We start from the raw sequence: 18,736 nt of genomic DNA, 5'->3' as shown, positions 1-18,736 counted from the left end.
AGAAAAAATTCCCAAAATGTGGGACATATAAAGATTACACTGCGCCCTTTTAATAACATAATAGAACATTACCTACAGGCCCACCCAAGAGGCAGCTAATGTAGGTAACTTTGTTTGATTTATTACCTACATGTCTGGACCCAAGACTTTGTAAAATTAAATATTTTGTAGAAAATTGATAAACTGCAGATCCTTATTCAGTAGATGGAGGGTGCAGACCAGGAATCTGCAATTCTAGTAAGTTCCTATACAATGTAGGTGTTACCAGTGGTTGGAGAAAGGCGGGAGCATTCATTCTCAAACATCTTGCACATTGTCTTCACTTGGGGAGTTTAAAAAATTCCTGATACCTGGGTTCCATGCTCAGAGTCTGACCTAATCAATTATGACTGTGATAATTATGTGCAAACAAGTTTGGAAATTACTGGGAGTTACAATTTGAGAGTCTCCGAGACTATGATCAAGGCAGAAATATCCTGTCTCAGTCTATGCATCACTAAAACCCAGATTGATAATTGTTCCAGAGTTGAATCTCTTCATGGTGAGTGTATCCTTCCCATGGCTACCAAGTAAATCTGATTTCTCCGTATCATGTCTATCCATATTCGATAGAAGTTTAGTACAATAGCAGCTAGATATTTTTATATCCATGGCCTTCCAACAGAGTCATCTGTTAGGGTGCAGGAAATAAAGAGATGCAAGTAGAATATTTAGAAGCAATTGAGAGACTGAATAGACAAATGGACAATGGCCAGACCATATATGACAACTGAACTCTGACCTACAACCTCCACAGCAACCAGCTCTAGAAGCCAAACCATAATCTCTACAGCCATTGGTCCAGAATGTCAGGACTTTGTCAGACTCCCAGTCTCACTATTTTCTTGACACGACTTCCAAACAGGAACCAAGCAAAGAAAGCCAAATATGCTCCCCAAACCAATCATATAAGATGCTGCACTTATAATTATACCCCTTTCAGCTTCCCCATGTTAACAACCTCCAATCACACATAGTGCACCTTCCTTTCTGTCCACTGTGAAGCTTTCCCACCTCTCTGCCTATCTGAGTCTCTGCCATGTAAGCGATGGTGGATGGTGGCTGACGCCCTTGCTCTGAATAAGGGCCTTTGTTTGTTCTTGTTTGTGTGGTCTTCACTTACTTCCACACACTGATGAAACTAACAGTCAGTCTGCTTTTTATTATCACCATGCACCAGCAATTCTAAATAATTTCAAAGTGATTTCAAATTTCAAAGTAATATGATACTTCTCCTAGGTGAGGGTAGACTGCTCCTATTACCCAGATGATGACGTCACTGCTTTTTAGGCACTTTCCCCACTAGTTTTTAAAACACAGTTTAGTATCAAGGATGCCATGGAGCTCTAGACAGCTCTCCTCTTCCTGAACTTACTCCTCCTCTTGTCCCCTGTCTCCATACTGGGGACTCCTCCACTTCCAGAGATCTTCCTTTAGCTTCAGTTCTAAGTGTGGAGGCCTGGAATTGGCCACCCCAAGATATGTACCTTTGGAATGATCATTATTTGAGTCTGGTCACTTTGCAGACAGGAAAGCAACTGAAAAGTAGAATTTACTTATCCTTTGTAAGAGACAATTACATTGTAAAGGAAAACTCCATCTGTAAAGATACCTCCTTCTCTGTACCAGGAAGAAGAAAGGGATGACTTTATCTCTAGAAACTCTTAATCAATGCCAAAAGCAAGGACTTAAATCTGCATAATAATCTTATTCTTGTTTCTGGTAACCTCCTGTAACTGACTCCCCCCACCCCAACATCCTCCTTTGTCTTTAGCTGGATATGACATTCAAGGTGGGGGCTTCAGCCATTTTGGTGAGTTGCTCAGCTTGCCTGACCTCTCCATGTATATGTGTTATAAAGCTTTGTTTAATTTTCTCCTGCTATTCTGTCTCATGTGAATTTAATTTGTTCTCTGGCCAGATGAACCCAGAGAGGGTAGAGGAAATGTATTCCTCCCCTACATGTTCAAAACCACACTTTTTCTAGTGGGTCACAACCTCTGACTCACTCTTCTTTCTTCTCAATTCTCCCCACTCCCCACCCCAACCCACTGACCTGGCTCTTCATCTCAGCTTTTTACTGTGGTTTCTTTTGTTCTATTTCCTGCCAATCAATCCCTGGCCCACTGAAAATTAACATTTACAGCATTGCATGTTTAACATGGGATAATATAAGAGGCTCTTTTCTCTGAAAAAAGTGTGACCATTCCTCTATTAGCAAAGGGTGTTATTTAAAGTCAAAAAGGTAGTTAGTAAGCTGTTTCCAAACCAGTTTATTAGTTTCTGATAGGGCACATTAATCCTACAGCTATAGTTAGATTTTTTAAAAAGCTACTTAGTTTTGTTGTTCAGTTTTGCCTCTGCCTCCTTCCCCAATGATACTATCCCATCATCTTGATATGAATCAAAATAGAGCAGAAAAGAAATAATAAATAGGGTGTTAAAAAAAATGACGCAAATCTCAGATATAAGGCCAGGAGAGTCCAGGATCTCCTGTCAATGTCATAACAGTGCATTGTCTAGCAAGTCCACCCAGGCCTACATAATGGGTTATAGGAAGGTACCTTTGACTTGCTATTTACCATTTATTAAGTAAGGTCCCAGATATCGTATCTGATAGAGATGCAAATCCATTTCTGATGTGGGTAGAAAAGATAACTCCAAAGGTTATGGTTTTATTGACTCGTAGGACATTGAGAAGTTTTGTATGTATCATAGCAGTCTCATTCGAACATTTTGCTTCTTTAAGGTCTGTAAATACACAGTTAATCCAATGATCCTTGAAATATTTTTATTGTCTCATTGGTCCCATCATTAATGGATTGGATAAAATCTTTGACATAAGCCTATGTTAACTTTTTGGAAATTATACTTTGAAGAGTCAAGAAAATCAGCATAGGAGCCATTCATGGCAGATGTGTGAATGAAGAAAATTCAGGTTTGTTAGTTCAGCTGTCCTAATCCTTTCATAGATTCCCTCTTACAGAGATACCCTTTTTTCAACCTATATTATTAACTTCTTGTAAGGAACCATAGCCCAAGAAAAGCTTTTCCATGATGTTAATTAAAAGAGGAATCTGAACATGTAAATGACATTTATGGCCTCTAACCTGCTTGGAAAAGTGCTAGTGGAAGGCCTTGGGGTTTACAGCAGAAACTGGCATACAATGAAAGCAGCCCCGGAGTACAGGGAGTACGCATGCAACTGGGCCACCATTTCCTAGAGTGCAGAGGTGGAAAGGTAATGGGTTTTCCCAAAATGATAAAGGAGTAATAAAGCAGACCAACTCAAGTCTAAGTGTCAGCCTCAAAGACATATGTTCCAGCAGGAATTATTTCATAACAACCTGGAAAATTCTAGACACACCCAGTGAGTTCCAATATCAAATCCGGGAGAAACCTTAGCCTCCAAGAAGGGGAGCCTACTTGTTTGCGGAAAATGTTGGCATTAACACACTTGAACAACTGGGGCCCTGGGTATAATTCTGACACGGGTTATTTGATACAAAGAAGTCTTTTGTCTTCCCCCCTCAAAACAGTGGCAAGATCTTTTCATATTTTTATTTAAAAACTATTCATGAATCCTACTATATCAGCTGATCTGCTTGTTTTCTGGCTTCTTATTTAACAAAATTCCTTGTCATTACCTGTGTGTTTTGTATCATCTAGAATGTATTTAAGCAGCTTTTTCTAACTTATAAGGCATTTCATTTTTTGAAGATATTACAAAGCATCTTTGTCTGCTTGTTGTAATGTTGTCATTTTGGCTGCTGTATGCACTGTGGTCCTCTATTTTATGTGCTATTTCTTATTTATCTGGCTCTGAAGTATTGTGTCTATTAAGAAAATAGCCACTGCGTAGGAATAGGTAGATAGTGTTGATCTAAATCATTCAGATTTCAAACATTATGGAGGTTTTCTCATTGTGTTTTGCTTTGAAATATTAAGGTGACCAAGTGAGAATATAAATTAAATGAAAATCTTATTTTTTTAATAAAAGACTTCTTCACTGAAAATACTCAGTCATTTCACATTTTGATAACTCTTTCACAAAACTCTTTTGCTGTTTTTAGCAGAAATGCAAAAGGATTATCCAGGGCCTAAACCAGTGTCATTGTAATTGATGGGTTAATTTTCTTAAATAATAAAAACAACCTAAGAGGTCAATTTGTACATATTTTGTTTTGCCTTAGTCTAAGAATTCATCTATCCCAAAATAAATCTAAAAGCAGAGCTGAGGAATCTAGCAGATGAGGGATTTTACTATAACAGTTCTACATGGCCAAACAAAACACCTTTCCACTCTTTAATTTTAAGAAGTTTTCCTTATCAGGGGCCTGCCACCCCTGTGATCAGTCCCCAGATCAGAGATATGTTCACCTGATACTCACTGCCGTCTGAGTCAGTGTTAGGTGAACAGTCTACTTTCTCCTGGCTTTGTCTGGCTCCCCTACCTCCCACATACCATTGCTATTTTTCAGGAAAGAACCCCAGAGGAGTATAAAGAACGTAAATGTATATGGTTTCCTTAAATGGCTTTAATTCTGGTTATTTGGCAATAGATTATTGGAGAAAATCTCTCTGAAAAACTACTGCTTCCTTTTGCAGATATTAGCTCAGCCTTTTCTCTTGCATTTTCCAGAAAGTTTTACCTAAAAAGAGCTGAACACTCTTGCTCCACAGTAAAGCTTCAAGGTCTGTCTTACCTCCTCTGGTTTTTGAGCTGCTTCTGAGACTTCAATTACTTGTTCTATCACATGAAGACCTTCACTTACTGCTACTAATTAGATTTGTGAAAGGGGTGTTTACTGAGGAGGAGGAACTTGTCTGTTTTGCCCTTTGGCTAAGATGGCCCCTCTTAAATTGCCAGTGTGTTATCTGCAATACTTAAAACTTCTGACCCCATACCACAGATAAGAAAAGTGAATGGTATAAAATCAACATCAGGTGGGTCAGAATAGCTTAATTTATTCCATTCATCTTGAACCTATGGAATCACTGCTATCCCTGTACCAATTTTGAGGCATCCCTGCCCCTACCCACACCTGCATCCTTAACTCCCAACCCCCAACCTCTAACACAAAAACTCATTACTAGTGGCCATTCTTCCTCTGACATGCCCATTCTTCTCATAAGCCTTTCAGAGGAAGACCTGGCTTCTTCTTACTCTGGTCTGAGGCCTGACACAAGGGGTTAACCTTCTCCTTCTAGTGTATTACTTCAGCTTCCAGACTGTGCCATCCAATATGGTTGCCTTGAGACACAGGCAGATATTGAGCACTTGAAATGTGGCCTGTCTGATTTGAGATGTGCAGTGGGTGTAAAATTTATACCAAATTCAGAAGACTTCATGCAAAATAAATAAATGAAAGAATATAAATACCTCAATAATTTTTATACTGTTTATATGTTGAAATGCCAATATTTCGCATAGATTTGGTTAAATAACATGTATTGTTAAAGCTAATTTTGCAAGTTTCTTTTCACTTTTTTTCCTTAATGTGGCCACAAGAAATTAAAAATTCTATATGTGGCTTGCATTTGTGGCTTGCATTCTATTCACATTGGGCAGTGTCTGCCACCTTCGTTCAATGTCCCTTCAACTTTGCAGAACATATAATTTGATGTGATGGCGTCTTTCTACCTCTGTTGGTTCCCAGGACACTCCTTAGTCTTCCTTCAGATTGAGATGACAGCTTTTCTCCTTCCAGCTCTAAACTCTGAACTAAGACAATTTTATCAAGTATTAAATAAAGCCGATAAATACTAATTAGGCATTTACTGTTATCACGTACTTTGAGGTTCTGAATCTATATTTTTTTAAAGAGTAAGAAATAGATTGCAAAGGACAAATAGTCTGTAGAAGAAGAGATTATAAACAGCTATGATAAAATGAGCAAAGTTCTAGAATAGGTACATGTATAAAGCCTATTGGAACCAAAAGGAGTGCAATTAATTCTCCCTGTGATTTTTAGAGGAAGCACCAAGAGAAGGCCACAGGGAGAAAGCCCTTGCGAGACGCAAGTGGAAAGTGGCTTTTTGGACCAGATGATAGACTTATATGAGGCCATGAGAGGTAAGACTGCAGAGGTGTGATGGGACCGGATGATGGGTCTGGCTGGGGCACTGGGTTATCAAGCTGCCTAAAACCAGATGATGGTGGTAAATGAGGATGAAAAGATGATGGAGCCACATAGGGCCATGAGAGATAAGGCTGGAGTCCTGCCAACCACTGAGGCAAGAAAGGAGAGTTTTGGTGGTGAACTGGAGCAGGACAGAGCACAGAGGCTGTTACAGGAGTCCAGTGGAGTGCTCAGAAGTCTCAGCTCCCAAGCTGCATCAGTCCTGACCATGGTCACATGTTACTCTTTGCATGCACCCACAGGGCACTATTAGGGGGAGGGAGCTGGAGGACAGGTTAATGGGTCACACCTTTGTAAAGGTTTGCAAGTCTGTTCTTTGACAGGAGAGCTGCTTTTACACTGAAAATCTTAGCAGAAACAATGAACTCATTCACCTGATTTCTAGCTGGCTGGCTTTCCAAGGCAAAATGCTAGACGTTTGTTGAACGTGAAACTCATCGTCTAATAAATGCTTTCCTTGTCAGAACCTTCTCTCCACCTCTCTGTAACTGGGAATCCAGGATAATGAGTAGTTACAGAGCACATGTATTTTATTTGCTCTTGAAACCCAAAGACAAAAATGTTAGAGGACTGTCCCCACTTACAGGTGTTAGAGACCATGGCCTGGTGCATCCATGACTGGATGTTAGACAACAGGCAGCTCTTTGTCTGTATGTGCAGAACTGACACATCCATCCAGTTCAGCTTTCATTGTCACATGTGGGAAATGCACTCATGATTTGATGTACAGGATGCTCAGAGAGGAGATATGCCTTATCCAAAAATCAATATTGGGGTTATATTTATTTTATAAAGAAAATTAGGGCAGTCTCTCCACCAAGCCAAGGTTAAACCATTGATTAACAGATTTTTGACTCATGAGATTATATGGCTCTGGAGAACTTCAAAAGAACAACAACAGAAAACACAACAAGAGCCAAACCTCTGGAGATTCTGTATAAATTGATCTGAATTCTTTTTTTTTTCCTTTGCAAGTTTTCCAGGTAATTCTAATATGCAGCTAAGGCAGAAAGCCACTGGGCTGGATTTTTAATGTCTATCTATCTCTTAGCAGTGATTTTCTAATTAAGATGAAAGAAATTGAGGTTATTGACTATAGGTTTGGGAAACCAAATGGGCAAGTACATAGCAACTGAGAAAGTATGAGGTGTGTCCATGGCACAGAAATCAGAACTGCAGCCTGAAACTTCACTTTGTGCAGGGTCTTCACTGCTCAGCAAAAGCCATAACAATTGACCTGGAGGGGCCACATTTCCTATTTCTCTAAGCCTGTGGTTCTCAAATAAACCACCTGAAGGGCTCGTTAAAATATGGATTCCTTAATCCCACTCCCAGAATTTCAAGTTTAATAGATGGACTGAGGCCAGAAGATGTGCATTTCTAACCTGCTCCCAGCTAATGCTGCTGCTGCTGGCCTCCAGATGACAAGGGACAAGAGGATTATTTAAAATGAATGTGCAGCAGAAAGTGGCAGAATTTTCACTGAGCGCCTCCTCTGTACCTGGGCCCGGGCCAGATATGGGAGATCCAGAGGAGGAGCCTCTGCTGCTGCCTTCCAGAATTTGGCAGCTAGAGACAGAGACACGTAGCTAAGAATTACACTTTGTTAGGTTCCGTGGAGGGGACCTCCAGTGTCTTCTTGGAGATGTACAGGGCTAGAAAGCGTGTTGCTCCCACCCATACAATGTCAAAAAGCCAGGCAAACTGTACATTCAAACTTTCATTGAATTCATCAGATAGCTGAGGTCACAGAGCAAACAACTAATCCAAGACAGAAGGACAGACAGACATCTGCAGGAAGAGGTAGGACATCAGCCATGGCTTACTTGGGTCAGATACACCAGAATATGAGTAAGAATTCGCTAGATTTTTTTTTTCTAGTTTATTTAAAAATTATTTTTTGTTGAGTTCCTCTGTGGGTTGCTGCCACAGTATGGCTTAATGAGTGATGGAGTCTGCACCTACACCACAGGGATCTGAACATGCAAACCCAGGGCCAATGTGTTGTGAACTGAACTTAACTACTACATCTCTGGGCCAAGCCCAACAAAGATTCTTTTTGCTAGCAATTTCTACCACTAGTGGGAGGATGAGTAAAAGTGAATTATTGAAAGAAATATCAAGAATTCATGAGCAAAAGAGAATTTGAGAAAGGAGGGCCATCAATTACTAAGTTACTGGAAATGTTAGAAAGTTTGTTTTATGTTGATAACCAAAGAAAGAACATTTTTTTCATTAAAGTCAAGCCAGTTCATCATTCAGAGAGGAATCAAACCCATTTTCCAAATATGTGGAGTTGTGAATCTTTTAAATTCTATTCTCAAACTGAACTATCAGTTAGCTGTCCCAAGGGTTGCCGCTGGGACAACAAACTTTGTTTTGGATCTGTGGAAGGGGTCTCACATCTAGAAAATTTGGACTGGACAATTATGATCCTGATCCCGAGTTTCATATTCTGGTCTCTACATAAACTGCCCAACATATAGATTCATATTTAATTCTAGAACTCTCTTAGAACTAGCCAACTTCTCCCCATCAATAATTAACTCAAATTGGATGTTCTGAGCTGGCATTGAACTCAAGTTGTCCCTTTATATCTACTCTCATCTTAACCCCAAGACTGACGCTTGGTCCTTACTGAGTTGGTTCTCAAGACTGGATGCAGTGAAATAGCCCTGGATTGAAAGTGCCTGGAATAAACTCCCCCCACATTTTCCTGGTAGTTGCTTTAATGTTTTGGTTGAAGGAGATGATCTTTGTGAGTGAAAATTATCCAGGTCACATGTGCTTTCACCAAAGATAAGCATGACCTATGATTTTCTTCACTTGAATGTTCACATGTATTTTCTAAAAGTCCTTAAAGACTACCAGAACTAAAAGACTCACGTCCCAGAAGAATAACTGTATCTGCACACACACGTGCACACACACACACACACACATTCACATAAACAAGTCACAGAAGTGTATCACTGCCTAGGAAAGGGTTATTGAAATACTAAACCAAGGACTGGTGTCCATTTGCTCATTCTTATTAGGATTAAACTGAAAGCTGCTCATTTGCCACTAGTCACACAGGGATATATCTTGGCTTTAATTTTGAAATAGATTCTTGGCACAGCTTCATAGTTAGGGACACAAGATATAAGAAAAAAAAAGTTGTCCTTAAGGAATATGCAGGAGTTATGGTCCTCAAATCTTTATTTATCTTGATGTTTTGAAAACTTGCCTTAAGAGGAAAAACATAGGCCTAAGTAGAAGGACAGGAAGGAATGGGAGGCTGAGAGAATGGCCAGGAAACTGAGACTAACAGCTGTTATATTTTCATAAGTAGGGGGAATAAAATTAGACCAGAGTTATAAATGCACAAGTATAAAATAACAACATGTCCAAGTAGGGTGGGGTAGTGGTGAGTCCATATTTCTTGCAAGTAAAGGACAATTGAAACTAGTTCATGCAAAGTTCATCCAGATAAATAAAGTTAATGTACTCAGCATGGCTCTGATCTCTAACACAGACTTTTCCTGCTATTAATGTGTGAAGAGCATGCTAAAATTCAGTGGTAGAAATCAACTGATTTCTACTAAATTAACAGACCAAATACCAATTTCTTTTTATTTCTGCTTTTGAACATTAAAGCAAGTTGTGCTTAGTAATGACAACAGCTCCAAATCAAGGCCTCAAGGACAACTTTGCAGGCCTGAGTGATGCATCCACCTTGACTAATCTTTATGCAAAAGTCTTCAGTTTTACCCTCTTTCTTGGCTGTTTCTCCACACCCTACCACACTTATATTACGCAACAGCGTCTCTGTTTACCCTTTGCTTTTTAAAATCAGAGTAAAGGAAACAGTCATCTTAGACATCTGTTTATTCAATACAGACTTCATAAATGTGTAATCTCTTTTGTAAGCTTGCTTCCCCACTCACCTCCCTGACCCTGTTGTCCAAATCATGATGTGAAGAGTATGCCTTAATGGGGAAAATTACTACTAAAAAGGGTCCTTTGGTAAATTCTTTTCATGACCCAATGGATAAAATGCTTAAAGTGTATTAAAATGGGTTCAATTATTTAACAAAATTATTGAGTCCATAATGTATTCTATAACCATTCTAGGCACTGGAATGAAGGAATAAAGAAAATAAAATAGGGGCCGGCCTGGTTGTGCAGCGGTTAAGTGCACATGTTCTGCTTCTCTGCGGCCCGGGGTTCACCGGTATGGATCCTGGGTGTAGATACAGCACGGCTTGGCAAGCCATGCTGTGGTAGGTGTCCCACATATAAAACAGATGAGATGGCCATGGATGTTAGCTCAGGGCCAGTCTTCCTCAGCAAAAAGAGGAGGATTGGCAGCAGTTAGCTCAGGGCTAATTTTCCTCAAAAAAAAAAAAAGAAAAGAAAATAGACATAAATCTCTGCCTCATGAAACTTACATTCTAGTGGTGATATAGGAAACAAATGAAACAAAGGAAGAGAATAGGAAATGCCAGGGGGGTGGTGGTAGTGCAATTGTATCAAAGTTGGCCCATGGAGATGATGTTTGCAGAAATGTTTGAGCAAAGCACTGAAGGAAGAGAAGAAGAGAGCCAAATGGATGTTGTAGGGAAAGCATTCCTGGGTTATGAAGTAGGAAGTGTGAAGGCAATGGAGCAAAACCTTGCCTAGTGCACTTGCAGAACTACACGGAGACCAGGGTGGCTGTAGGGAGTAAGGGAGGTGGCAAAATATAGCGTGAAATAATAATTAAAATTTCATATAAGTATTCCTTCTCAATCTTGCCAAAATTACATTTCTAATTTTCCTTGTCCACCTGGATAAGATCAATGATTTGTTGTGCTAGGTGTATTATTACTAGAAATACGAGAAATAAACAAGGGCATACTATCTTTCTCTCAATTATTGCCTTGATTATTATCATAATCATGATACTCACCACCCTGAACACTGGCTTTATTGATGACATGCTAGCTCCATAGTTTACATTATCTCATTTCACCCTGTGATAGTGCCTGGATAAGTGTTATTTTCCCATTTTGTAGATAGGGACATTTTTCAGATACATTATGTGACTTGCCTAAGATTGGTCAGCTAGTAAATGCTTTTGGAGTATGGACTAAAATCTCAGTATTATTTTTGCTAGATCACACAACTTTCCTGCCAGCAGCATCCAATTTTACCTGCTCAGAACATTCTATTCTCTATAATTTCTCTCTCTAAGAGAAAAGATTTATAGCTAGAAAAGCTTGGCTTACCTAATAAAGGAAAAGTAAATTGAGCAACGACATTTATTACAATGTTATACATTACAGTGAAAAATGAGAAACAACCTGAAAGTTCAATAACAACAAATGGATAAGCAAAGAGGGATTTTAGCTACCCAAAGATGTCTACATCCTAATTCCTAGAACCTGTGAAAATGTCACCTGACATGGGAAAGGGAGATTAAGGTTGCAGATGGAATTAAAATTGTTAATCAGAGAGATTATTAAGTGACCCTGCTGTAATCACAAGGGTTCTTAAAAGTAGGAGAGGAAGAAAGGCACAGACAGATGCAATATTGCTGACTTTGAAGATGGAGAAAGGTGCCACAGCTGAGGAATGTAGGTGGCCTCTAGAAGTTGCAAAGGGCAAGGAAATATTCCGGAGAGCCTCAAGGAGGGAACGCAGCCCTGAGGACATGTGGGTTTCAACCAAGTTAGAGCCATACTGGACTTCTGACCTCCAGAATTTTCAGATAGCAGATCTGTGTTGTTTAAAGATGCTAAGTTTGTGGTGATTTGCTATAGTAGCAATATAAAACATATCGTAAGTCAATACGGATTGTGTACTTGAGGGTCTGTCATGAAAACATTTAAATATGTGTGAGGACTATGTGATAACATTGAAAATATTTAGGATCTACATTTAAAAAGACTGTATATACATACAAATTCAGTGTGGTTAAAACTATGCTTGAAAAACAAAAACAAAAACTTTAGTTCAGTGGATTTAAAATCTAAGAGCAAATTCACAAAAATGTGAAAGATCAGTAATGTTAGTAGTGGAATGATGCTGATCCATTTTTCTTTTCCTTCAAATTCTATGAGTTTTCCAAATTTCTTTTAATGGATCTAAATAGAGAAAATACTGAAATTCAGTTTAAAATTGATTTATGAGAGTAAAAATCCCAAAGAGTTGTAATGATATATGTTGCCAAGACAGGACACCATCAATACTTACTTTGGTGATATAATAGCATCATTCTTCCCTATGTTATCTATCACCATCTTCCCTTCCTACGATAACTCCTGGCCCTCATGTATTGTATGGTGCAGTGCAAAATAGCAAGTGTTTGAAGAGATATTTCACTATCTTGAGTTTCATTTCAGGTATGAGATAACATTAGAAGCCAGGCCTTGAACTACCTGAAAATTGTGCCAGCTTCTTGTAAAGCAACCACTAAACTGATCCCATGAGAACTTGTGGAAGCCTCCTTACCACTAATGTTCTCCTGGGACTGACCAGCTACTCATGCTCCAGTATGAAATGGATTCATAGCTGAGGGCCTGTAGTTATTCAAGGAGTTGTGGTACTTGGGCTGTCCTCAAAAGCCCGGAAGATGAGTTTGTTAGCCAATCTATTTAGGATTCTATATCCTCCCTGGTGCCCTTGAGAGCTGAACAAACTTAACTCTCCCAGACACTACAGAAACAGCTCAGAGGTGCCCTCTGAGGTGCACTCCTGAGGTGCCCACATTTGAAAATAAGGATTCTTCCCTAGAGATCCTTTGGGCCAAATCCAACTTTGTTCTCACAGCAGTTTCTCTAGAGTGGCAATAGCTTCTTAGGTTTTCTCCAGTCCTCTTTTCAATGGTCAGTGAACCAGAACTCTCTTGGGGTCAAGCAACACCTGAGAGGTCTAATGTCTACACTGGGTGGCAAAGTCTGTCACCAAAAATGAGAAGGAGTAACAATGGTGATGTTAGCATTTGTGTGTATCCATGAACATACTCATGTATATGCTTGTGCCTACTTGTGCCCATTGAGCAGGCAGAAGTGAATCTAGATTTTGTAGGCCTGAAACTTACACGATTTTGAGGGCCCTATTTAAGAAAAAAGAACATTATATAACAAGTTCAAAATTAGGTACAAAAATTCAAGTATGTGTTTAGAATGAGAAAAGTTTACAAGAAATTACTCATATAAAAAAGGTAGCAAATACCAAAAGTATATCAAATCTAGGAAAATGACATATCTTAATTAATCAACTCCCTGACACAACTCTATAATATTTTTTCTACACTTGTTAGCTGCATTTTCTTTGATGAAATCTTAAAATGATAATGATTGTGTACTGTTTTCTTTAAGAAGAATTTAAGTCTTTTCTTTATCTTGCATGACTGATTACATTTTTTAAAAGTTAGTGATAGTTTAGAAATTGACTTTCAGCTTCCTAATTCATTTTCAAATTGAAATGACATTCATTGCCAAAAAAGTTATGTACATTTTTAGAGCGTGTTGTCAAGCTTGGAAGACCTATCAAATTTGTTTGAGCTCTCCGATTTCAGGGCATTTCACGATTCCTAACACAATGACTAATCTTAAACATTCTTTGAAATGATGACACTGACTAAACAATTTGTCATTAATTCCCTTCTGTAGTGGTGTATTACAATTTTTATGTTAATCATTGTCAATAATAGTATTTCTCATGAATTGGCATGAAATTTAGCTTTCTTCAAACGTATTTATATGATTCACTTATTTTTGTTAACTGTGTTAGTAAACAATCCAGGAGTCTACTTATTGCTTCTTTTCAAAATGTGCATATTCCTCTTCATGTATTATTGATTTTATTATGATCTAAAAACATCTTTCAATTATAATTTATTTCTCCATAAGTATAATTTTGTTGATTGATATATTAACATATACATTTCTATTAATTTCATATATATCTTATATATTTCATTCTTCAGTGAAATGATATATATGAAATATATATATGTAGTGAAATATATACATATATGGAAACATATTTGATATATTTGAAAATATGTATCACATGAAACCTATATATAGATATATATAATTTCACTGTATAATGAGTTTATAATTGTATACACTAAGCTATCATAGTCTATTCCTGATGGAAGAGAAGTTCCATTTTGACCTGGGGCTACTGAAAACTAAATTCTCTAGTTGTAATTCTACTTATCTCATGATTGAAAGATTTATCACAGACTAACCTCTGGCTTTCTGAATTTCAAACCTTCCTTCTCCTCCACTACCCCATCCCTCTGGTGCTTCTAGGCATGACAGCCTACCTTAATATTTTCCACCTCTGGCCCTAAGCATCATCATTCCAGGTGAATAATTCCAGTAAATGACAGAAGTATTCCTGAAATCCATCATCAGTTTGGCTTGTAAAAACTGAAATATAAAATACAAATATATCATCAAACCCAAACTCTCCCAATTCAACTCCAACTTAGTCAGATTTCAAGAATGCCATGGCCATCTCCAATGCTACCCAATACGAGGATGAGAAATTACAGTGGAAAAAGACTGGAATCATAACCAAGTGTGGGTGAGATATATTACTTTTGCAAATTTTACAAAAGCATACAATCATGTAAAAATGTTGCATTGGAAGAAGCGTATGTATGATGTGGGGTCCTTCAGCTTCGTTAGCTCCCTGATAAATCCACCTCAGGAAGCAAGAATAGGTAACTGGCTGATTACTCTACTAAACTGTCTGTCTTCTCTATTGCTGAATCTACCTAGTTTTCAGTATGCATATTTTTTAACACGCAATCATACATGCCATGCCTCTTTCACTCATTGCTCCAGCTTTTCCAATTGAAACAACTCTGCTAGATCCATAGTTCAAAGCCATCTATTATACCCAGAAATAATTTTTTGAATAGAGTTATTTTCCTAAATAAAGCAAGAATTTTCTTTTCGGTTTGACAAGAAAATTTTTATTTGATGACTTCAACAAAACTAATACTTTGCCAAGAGTATAGGAGGCTTTAAATGAAATCAAATTACTTCAACATAACCATTATTATAAGGTTTCTCCTTATTAAGAAAACAAGATTTAAAATATAGTGTAAAAAAAGCCACTGGAATAGCCAACATCATACTCAATGGGCAAAAACTGAACCCCATCCCCCTGAAAACAGGAACGAGACAAGGATGCCCTCTATCACCACTCTTATTTAACATAATACTGGAGGTCCTGGCCAGAGCAATCAGGCAAGAAAAAGGAATAAAAGGAATCCAAATAGGGAGGGAAGAAGTGAAACTCTCGCTGTTTGCAGATGACATGATCTTATATATAGAAAACCCCAAAGAATTCATTGGAAAACTGTTAGAAGTAATCAACAACTACAGCAAAGTTGCAGGGTATAAAATCAATTTGCATAAATCAGTAGCATTCCTATACTCCAGTAATGAGCCAACAGAAAAAGAACTCAAGAATACAATACCATTCACAATCGCAACAAAAAGAATAAAATACCTTGGGGTAAATTTAACTAAGGAAGTGAAGGACCTATATAATGAAAATTACACGGCCTTTCTGAGAGAATTGGATGACGACATAAGGAGATGGAAAGACATTCCATGTACATGGATTGGAAGAAGAAATATAGTTAAAATGTCCATTCTACCTAAAGCAATCTACAGATTCAATGCCATCCCAATCAGAATCCCAATGACATTCTTTACAGAATTAGAACAAAGAATTCTAAAATTCATATGGGGCAACAAAAGACCCCAAATTTCTAACGCAATCCTGAGAAAAAAGAACAAAACGGGAGGCATCACAATCCCTGACTTCAAAGCACACTATAAAGCTACAGTAATCAAAACAGCATGGTACTGGTACAAAAACAGGTGCACAGATCAATGGAACAGAATTGAAAGCCCAGAAATAAAACCACACATCTATGGACAGCTTATCTTTGACAAAGGAGCTGAGGGCATACAATGGAGAAAAGAAAGTCTTTTCAACAAATGGTGCTGGGAAAACTGGAAAGCCACATGTAAAAGAATGAAAATTGACCATTCTTTTTCACCATTCACCAAAATAAACTCAAAATGGATTAAAGACCTAAAGGTGAGACCTGAAACCATAAGGCTTCTGGAAGAAAACGTAGGCAGTACACTCTTTGACATCAGTATTAAAAGGATCTTTTCGGACACCATGCCTTCTCAGAGAAGGAAAACAATAGAATAAACAAATGGGACTTCATCAGATTAAAGTGCTTCTTCATGTCAAATGAAAACAGGATTGAAACAAAAAAACAACCCACTAACTGGGAAAAAATATTTGCAAGTCATATATCTGACAAAGGCTTAATATCCTTAATACATAAAGAACTCTCGCAACTCAACCACAAAACATCAAACAACCCAATCAAAAAATGGGCTGGAGACATGAACAGACATTTCTCCAAAGAAGATATACTGATGGCCAATAGGCACATGAAAAGATGCTCATCATCGCTGATCATCAGGGAAATGCAAATCAAAACTACACTAAGATATCACCTTACACCCGTTAGAATGACAAAAATATCTAAAACTAATAGTAACAAATGTTGGAGAGGTTGCAGAGAAAAAGGAACCCTCATACACTGCTGGTGGGAATGCAAACTGGTGCAGCCACTATGGAAAACAGTATGGAGATTCCTCAAAAAGTTAAAGATAGAACTAGCATACGATCCAGCCATCCCACTACTGGGTGTTTATCCAAAGAGCCTGAAGTCAGCAATCCCAAAAGTCCTGTGCACCCCAATGTTTACTGCAGCATTATTTACAATAGCCAAGACGTGGAAGCAACCTAAGTGCCCATCAACAGACAAATGGATAAAGAAGATGTGGTACATATATACAATGGAATACTACTCAGCTGCAAAACAGAACAAAATCATTCCATTTGCAATAACATGGATGGACCTTGAGAGAATTATGTTAAGTGAAATAAGCCAGCGAGAGAAAGATAATCTGTGTATGACTCCACTCATATGAGGAATTTAAAACTATGGACCAAGAACAGTTTAGTGGATAGCAGGGGAAAGGTGGGGTGGGGGGTGGGCACAAAGGGTGAAGTGGTGCACCTACAACATGACTGACAAACGTTAATGTACAATTGAAATTTCACGAGATTGTAACCTATCAATAACTCAATAAAAAAAAAAAAAGTTAGGGAATAGAAAAACATCCTCCCAAAAGCAAAAAAAAAAAAAAAAGCCACTGGAAAGTTGTTTAAAAATTTTCATTCTTTTGAAAAACTGTGTTTTCCAGTTTGGGTAAAATTAGCTTTTCTATTTAAATCTTATTTAGAAACCTTCCTAAATGAATCTACATTTATTAAAAACTTCTGTATCTTCCTTCAGTGGCTTGAATAATCTTAATAAAGATATTAATAGATTCATTGCAAGAATAAAGACTCTGTGTAGATTGATATTGGGGAAAAAAAAAATAAACCTACGTCTTCCTGCTTCCTTTTGAATGCTTTCTGGTCCCCGTGTGTATGTATGTGTTTGTGTGCATGTGTGTGTTTCTCTTGTATACAAGCCACCAAACGTCCTTCTCAAATGCATGTCAGCATTTTTAAAATTTCAATTCTATAGAGTCAGAGTGTTTTTAGTTATTGCTGCACAAACAGTGGGGTTTCATATAAGATCCATTTTGAAATACTACAAAATACTCAGAAAATGATGGAAACACGAAAAATGCTTTGGAGATTAGGATAACTTAACCCCTTTAAAATCAACTTCTGTAAAAGCAAAAGGGTAAAATCCTAGCATTACTGGTCGATCTTAGAGGCTTGACAGAAATCTGCTTCTCTTCCTGTGTCTCTTCCTTGTCTTCTATGTGCCTCATTTACGGCTTCCTTCTTTTCTGTATTGTTTTAAAAACAGCTAGGACTGGTTTCAGCCCGTGCTTAATCCCTTCATCAGCAATCCTAATCTGGGAGTATAAAGGTAAATAGTCTGTAGGCAAAAGTTATGCCTAAAGCAAATTCTTTCCATCTTGTTTTCTTCTCAAGCCACCTGTTCTTGATTTTAAATTTTTGTATAACTGGATTGAAACTTCCTGTTACTTGTATATATGTAGTAATAAGTATAAGCTGTTTGTTTTATTACTACATTCAACCATGCAAAATTAACTTTTCAGCTGGTATGTGTTGCTTAGAAATACCACAAGGAAGACTAGTTACTGAACTCTAATTATTGGACAACTCTTATGAAAAGTTTGATGGTAAAAATTAATATTTATGGAGACTGCCTAAGGAAGCTAAAGTTTGATTACTATAGATATTCACAGACTCCAGGAGAGGGAGCTGTGTTGTAACTGATAGTGTTAATTAGTTATTGCTGCATAACTCCCCAATTTTCCAGAGCATACAGCATCAAACATTTGTTTTCTTATGCACAGGTCCATGGGCCAGCTGTAGCTTGGTTGTTTTCAGTCAGGGATAGGAGGACTTAGCTCTAGGCTGCAGATTAGTTTCAGGTCTGCTCCATGTGTTGCTTTACTCTCCTTGGATCAGCAGCTGCC

General features: G+C 37.9%; 1 long non-coding RNA gene across 3 annotated transcripts in view; it reads right to left on the bottom strand.

Annotated features, from left to right (window-relative positions):
- LOC124232197 (uncharacterized) overlaps nucleotides 1-18,736 on the bottom strand; it is a 136,768-nt gene that overhangs the window by 31,064 nt on the left and 86,968 nt on the right. Inside the window, exon 5 of one of the 3 annotated variants that reach the window (XR_006886794.1) lies at nucleotides 14,488-14,593. The exons of the other annotated variants lie outside the window; for them this stretch is intronic. This is a non-coding gene — a long non-coding RNA (uncharacterized LOC124232197). The remainder of the gene's footprint in view (nucleotides 1-14,487; nucleotides 14,594-18,736) is intronic. 3 annotated transcript variants of the gene reach the window in all.

Source organism: Equus quagga, unplaced genomic scaffold, assembly GCF_021613505.1.
Source record: "Equus quagga isolate Etosha38 unplaced genomic scaffold, UCLA_HA_Equagga_1.0 HiC_scaffold_32_RagTag, whole genome shotgun sequence".
NCBI classification, from domain to species: domain Eukaryota; kingdom Metazoa; phylum Chordata; class Mammalia; order Perissodactyla; family Equidae; genus Equus; species Equus quagga.
This window is presented reverse-complemented; position numbering and strand designations above follow the sequence as displayed.